We start from the raw sequence: 7,318 nt of genomic DNA, 5'->3' as shown, positions 1-7,318 counted from the left end.
TGCAACCATATGGAACACAATTAAAGTCAGCAGGACTCTGCTCTGACAGAGTTGTCAGCGCACATGTTACTCCTTGTGGAACTAGAGACAATATGCTGGAAAATGAGGTAGGGAAAAATAGGATAATTTCTTTAAAAAGGCCACCTGAAAGAGATTCAATGAAAAGTTATTTATTCAGTTTAGCTAAGCTAAATGGAACACACTTGGACACTGGCAAGCAAAACTACCCATTCACTATATATTAACTAACACAAAGGAATAATAAAAGAAACAATGCTATCCTCCCAACGTTACCTACATGTTGATAAATGGGAGAGGACCATTGTCACGAATATAATAGGGACATTCAGACATTCTTTAAAGGACTACTACAGACCAAAATCCAAACGTTACCTCACAACTATGGGACCTAACCATAAAGAGTTAAAAGAAAGAATGTGTACCCATGGATTAAACCTTAGTTACAATCCGATAAATGTTAATCAGGTATTGGAAATAACAGGCAGAAATCTTGCCATTAGGATGTCAAAAGCATTTTGAAATAACTACAATATTGGCAGTTTCATTCATGGTAGTGAAAGTGTCATCTGAATCGGATCCCTCATCTCTAATAGTCTGCCTATGCTATCTCATCCCCAAAATTCTCTCTTACCTTGACCCCGGCTCTGTAGAATCCTTATTAACATCTTGATCATTCCCTGCTTAACTATTACAACCCTTTCTTGTAAGATCTCCTAGAACCCTTACTTTCTAAAAGTCAGGAGGTCTTGACTGCTACCTCATACCAGGAAGTAAGATCCTCCTTTGTCACCTTGGTTTCTCATTCATCTGTGAATCCAATTTGAAAATCTTTTTTTGCCTTTTGTAAGTGTTCACCCTAGTATAGCTTTCTCGCCTCAAGCCCACCCACACAACTCTACAACTCATTTGCTTCACTACTTCTTTCTGAGCCTTCTTTTCAGCTCTTCAGTTTGGGGATTATTTTTTATAATTTTGTTGTCCCCTCCACCTGCTGCCCTTTCCCCTCCAAACTCTTTTTACATTTTAATTTTTCACCTTAAACCTCCCTTTTCCTTCAGGTTTACTCTATCTGGAAATAGTCTATGCTACCTTGCATTAAGTATGTAAAAAGTAAGTGTTATGTTATCTATACCCCTATTATTGGCTAATCTAATAGATCAGGGTTTAAATCCCAAAAACTACCCCAAGACATTTTTTCCTGTGAGGGGCAGAAAAGCAGTTCTCCTGTCCAGGACTGTACATGTATCAGTTCAATAGAAGTAATTTAACATAAACAGATACTGACACTAAGCCATTTAAATGCTGTTAGTTTTTGGGGAGACCAAACAAACAAATCAAGTTAGACAAATAAGCTTCTCATACCCTACAGAGGCTTCTGTCTAACCATTTTTCCGAGAAGAGGCCTGTCCAATCGTAGGCCCCTTGAAATCAGAATGAGGCCCAGCTGTCCTAATTGCCTAATCAGGCCTCATTAGAAAAATCAGTTGCCTTGTCCAAACCTCCTGGCACTAAAGAAGAAGTTTATTTGGTCCTACCTTATCAGGCTTGCAGAATATACCTTGCACAATTGTGTAGTTTGGAAAGGAGCATTGTGGCTAAGGGGCATTCTTTGTGACTACGAAAGATTTGCCTACTGCATCCTATCTTGACAATAATGAATTTTCCATGGTGTAGCATTTCTCTGCCTACTTAAATGGCCATGCTGCTAAACAAGTTGTCAAACACATGGACACATACATAAATTCACACCAAATTTTAGTTACTGGAACTTAATCAGATGGCATTTCATGTGGTTAACCTTCAACATTATATAAGCAGTTACTTTAATTTTGAAACACACTGGCTTGCATCTTTTAAATTACCATATTAAATGTTTCATGTTAGACACCTATTTGCAATCTTCACAAATATGCGTGCAAAAATAATTAAGGGGACACAGTGGTATTTGATATATCCACAGAGCAACCTACCTGCAGAAAGTGTGCTTCCTTATTTTAACTTCTCTTACAGCTTTCTCTTGTTTTCTTCAGTTTTAGTCTGATTTATAACAGGTTTTTTTAAGATGCACTTAAGAATGACTCCTTGGAGAATATCTTGAATTTATATGAAATAAAAAAATTCTAACAGTTCCAAAATATAGGCAATCTGCCTACTGTGTAGTATACCCAATGGTATTATTTCCAAGAAAGGCATTGTCCCTTTAAGTTCTAAAGGACTTTTTCTATTTTTGGTTACACTTGTATAAATCGAGTTACTTTGTATTTAGTACTTGGGGTGTATAGTAAAACTGGGTACATGTACACAAAAATAGTGGATTTGGATGGTTACAGTAATTGTGGACATAAATTAATTAAACACAGGCAGTTGTGCTTCCACAATTAGCTTGTTGGCCTACTGATAATTTTTCCTCATCAAACATTTTTCTTTGTCAAAATGCTTTAGAAATATCACACAGCTTTTACTTGATTTACCCTTTCAGTTATACCGGACTCTAATCACTGTCCATAAAGCATTATAGGAAAAAAAATCACAGCAGTGATTCTAATACTGTGAGAAGGGTGACACATTTCTCCATGTATTGTGGGTTTTGTCCATTGATCAAAAATGCTGGCAGTCTATTACAACAATAATCTTGGGCATTATTATTTTTTTTACTGCTGCCATACAGCTCAGTCTTCTAAAGATTACAGACAATCTAAAGGCCAAATACCATCCTCATTTAAATTTATTAAATAGGATCAATAGAGTTGCATGCTAACTGAAGGATGAATGTGTTTTAAAATGTACAGCCTACTGACTTTGTTGAGTTATCCACACTGGTAGAGAAAAGATAGCTTACAGTTTTGTCCATGAATAAAAACTGCCACTATTATTTTGGATCAAGACTTGATGAAACACATTATTTCAGAGCTATCATCAAGTAAAATAGCATTAATTAGATATAGAGGGAAAATAAAAATTCTAATAAAAAGTATTAAGGGAAAGGCTGTCATGCCACGTGAACTATGGGACTAAAGGTGACACAAAAAATCCAAAACAAAACTGGGACTTGCCTCATGATTAGGCTTGCTAAGCAGGAAAAAATGTACCTGTAATAGAAAGCGTGATTCCAAAATCTGATGAATGAAAAGGTCATCCTTGATGTGCGGTGCCAAGATACCATCTTAAGTCAAAAAAGTAACGTATGTAAGACAAATACAAAAAATCTATTTCAACTTTCTACAGTAAACCATCCAATCTACTGAAACCATAGTTCACATGCATCAGTTAAACTCAAAACATTAATTTCTGCAAGAGGGATAAGAAGGAAAAAATCAGACACTAGAAACATTTTAGTGATGTGGACTCTCTGAAAGCAGTCATAATGAACCTCAGATAATATTTTTCCTCTGCAAGTTGCTATAGCAAAATCAAACAGTGCATAAACTAGAATAAAAATGTACATTTAAATTATGTACCTGGTGCAGGGATTACTTGCAACAGTGTCAGACCTTACAAAACCATGTGCAGGTTCACCTTTATAGTTAGTTTGCATGTTGAGTTGTGTAAGTTATCTGAGTAGAGGCCCATAATGGAGCAGTCTTGCCATGAAGATTTCAAGGAGTATGGTGCATTATTCAGGAATGTCCTACCACGGCTCAGTCAGAGGTAAGTAGAAGTAATGTCCAAGAGGAAGTTTTAGTCAAAGATTAAGGTGTGGAAACAAACTCTGGAATTAAGTGGACAAAGTATACTCTGTACACTATCTGCTCCCAAACTGTAAGCAGTATAGCCACATTTGTATGCTGCTGCACCCCAGCTCTGTTTCTCAGAGCTAAATAGTCCAGGTGCACTGCTGTGCAAATGCAGCACACTGGGTGCCTGGGTGTAATTACAGCATGTTGGAGCAGACTCAGTTACCATGCTCCAGCCACTCATGTATCAGTGTCCTTGCGCTTTGTCAAGCTTTAGATAAAGCACCCCTGCCACCATTCTGAAGTGTGGGGATACTGATAAACAAGACACTCCAGGTGCTTTAATTAAAGCTCCCCCCTACACATCTAGAGCATGTATAAAAATGTCCACTGCTTCTAGTTTGGAAATTATGCAAGCTAGTTCTGCACATCTCTGAACCGCATTGCCTTAGCCATGTAGACTTCACAGAGGTAGTTAGCTGTGTTAGTCCGAAGTCAGGAAGAAGACAGGGTAGACTTGCACCTTATATAAACTAATTAGATCAGAGATGCATAAGCTGGTTCTGGTTTACGGAAGTTTATGTCAAGGTAGTCCCAACATTCTGTAAGGGTACAAAGTGCTGCCCGTCAACCTACTTTGGGCAATTAATATGTAGACAATGTAAAATATTTAATTGTATATGTTAAAAGCGCAGCCTCACCTTTCACTTACAAGAAATTGTCACTATAACTACTGACACTGTTACAGTGTCTTAGGGAGTGAATATGTTCTAACACAGTATCTACAGAGTATGTATTTTCTTGAACCGTACTGAAACCAAATAAAAATACAACTGAAAAAGGCATTAACCTGATTTATCTAGTAAAGGAGCAATGCAAACAGCTCCTAAATCAAAGACACATTTTTAATAAATGTAGAAACGAGCCCTTTTATTTTACTAACTTTCCAAATTACTCTCCCAGGTTTATTGTTAGCTCAATGTTTATTATTTTATTTTGATATAGTGTGCAGGCTTTTAAGTTGGAAAAATACCCCAGAGCAAAACTTGAGTGAAAAAGGCTCAGAAGGCAGAAGAGAAGCAAGAAGGGATGAGAGCATGGAAAATGAACCCAGGATCTTAGGAGCTGTGAAGCAGAGAGGCCCGGAGTTCCATAGAGCTCCATAAAAGCCTTTGAGCAAAGAGAAGCATAGTGTGGGTGCAGACACAATACAGAGACAGTAAGGGGCTGAACCTCTGAAACAGACTGAATGAATGGGGAACTTCTTAAAGCTGAGAGAGAATAAATAGGTGGGTAGAAGAGAAAAAAAACAGCTGCAGAAAGAGAGATTGAGGGGGAGGGAGCTAATACCAAGGAATTAAAACAACAATTCTCAATCAGGGTACAATAGCACCCTGGGGTATCACGAGATCCTTTCAAGGGTGATGTGGAGTGCCGCACAATGTTAGCACTGTTAGATTTGAAAACATGATTCACAAAATAAACCCAGAGATTTCAAATAGAAATCCATGACTGTGGTCTCTGGATCCATGAGTTCTTTACAACATAAAAACTCTGGGGGGTTTTCTATACTCAAAAAAAAAGAGTCAAAACTAAGAACAGGCATTTTCCAAAGGGTGCCATGAGTCTGTCCAGGGTTCCTCGAGTCTAAAAAGGTTGGGAACATAAACTGCAGGGGACAGTATTCAGTAATTTCTCTTTAAGAGAAGCATTGTCTGTATCATTTCCTCTCATAGTACTGCACCGAGAGAACAAGCAGCATGTGCTGTTAGCCTGGAAGTATTAAGCATATCAGGCAACAGATGCATTCACTGCAAAAAATCCCTGTAGCACAGTTCGGGAGGTAAACTAGACATGGGAACAGTAAGTTCATGTGAAACCTAGCTGGACCTGTTCCTATTAGCTGTAGGGGGAAGAGGGGAAACTTATTTTGTTGAGCACCAGACAGTGTGCTGTGGTTCCCTCTCTAGTTTAGCCCAAGAGGCTATTAAGAGCAGGATTGTTTTACTGTGGATTCTAGCCAGAGATAATCTCACTAAATACCGGGTCTAGTTTTAGTGAAATTCTGTAGACGTACACAGGTTATCGGACAAAGGAGGAGCAGAGAGAAAAGTTGTACTAAAAATGTAAACACGTTTTTAAAAAAAAATCCGAGTCTGCACCCCTTTCCTTCCGGTTAGTGACCTCCAAGGAATTATGTATCCTAATCTCCTAACGAAGCTCCAGAGTCTTTCAGCACCAATATTGTTCTGACCCGGCACATGCAAAATTCTACATTGCCCACTAGCAGAATATCTGTAAATTGGATTCACATTCCTCTTTGAACCTATGGCAATCGGATTAACAACAGCTACCATATACTGCATAAAGCACAATTACTTTTAACTGTCATCCTTCGCCACAGGTAATCACCTGACTATTGCCTTCTTTTTTGTTACATTATCTTTCTTAGCAGGTGGGTAAGGTAAAACTAGAAGGTTCTACTTGCCTATTAGTACTCCAGGGGACAGAGGCTGTAAGCTCCTGCCCTTTCAAATATAGTTTGAAAACAAAAAAATGATTACATGTGCTCCCAAGGCATACATCAGCGTCACAAATCAATGGTAAAGAGCACAGATCTCTCCAGGGAATCTTGTTCAGATAACACTAGGTATAGGTTAGCTACCTTGTTTTGCATAAGCTATAAGCTATAATATCCCTCTCTGCTTGGGACCTGGACTTAGTCCCGTTTTAAAAAAGAGGAAAATTAGCATGGGAAATTGAAAGTAATGAAGCAAAATGAGCTGGATCATTCCCTGTAGTTTATTCACTCTCTGCCATCTGATGGGCACCACAGCAATGCTCAATGTCTTTTACTTTCTTTAAACACCTACATGTCAGCCTGAGACTGATAACTCCAGTCTGTGCCTATGTGTAGTGTGGTAGGGTGACGTAGGGAAAGGGATGGGGAGCTGTTCAGCAAAAAAACCCCTTTCAATTATATCATCCCACTCGTAGCATTCCTTCCCTAGCCATCCTTAAACCATTTCCTTTAGTACCAATTCTCCTTCTATTCCTTGAACACTTTATTTCCTTCAAAGGACATTGATTTGTCCCTTTATATTGTACGAAAAAGATCTTGATGTAAACATGTCTCTCTCTTCCTCCCCCATTTTGCATGAAAAGAGATAGTACATATTTAATGAAAGTACCATGAGCCTATTGACTTTTTAGTTAGCCTGAATGGATTTCTTCCTCCAGTATAAATTTGTATTCTCTGTGATATACCTGCAGGCTACACTATTAAAGGTCAGCTGAAGATTTGCTCTGTTACTTCTGCTCAATTTAAAGTAGCCACTTTTCTGGCAGACTGGGAACTGCATAATGGTTCTGGTCGTGCAATGACCAGAAGAAACTTTAAAAGTCTCTTTGGAGGAAACCCTCCATTGCATCCAGTCCAGCCCTGCATATGTATCTCAAAGCCTGTGAATGCAGGCATTCACTCTTTGGTTATGCCAAAGAGAGTCACAAAAGGAGATCTGAGGGCAGTATTTTTTGTGTTACTATTATATCTCAGGTTACAGGAAAGACTTTAACTAAAATACTGGGGCCACACGTGCTGTAAAGAGCTGCAACTCCACTAA

This window comes from Gavialis gangeticus, unplaced genomic scaffold (genome assembly GCF_001723915.1).
Source record: "Gavialis gangeticus isolate Ggan-Ray unplaced genomic scaffold, GavGan_comp1, whole genome shotgun sequence".
In the NCBI taxonomy this organism is placed as follows: Eukaryota; Metazoa; Chordata; order Crocodylia; family Gavialidae; genus Gavialis; species Gavialis gangeticus.
Note: the sequence above shows the minus strand (reverse complement) of the source record.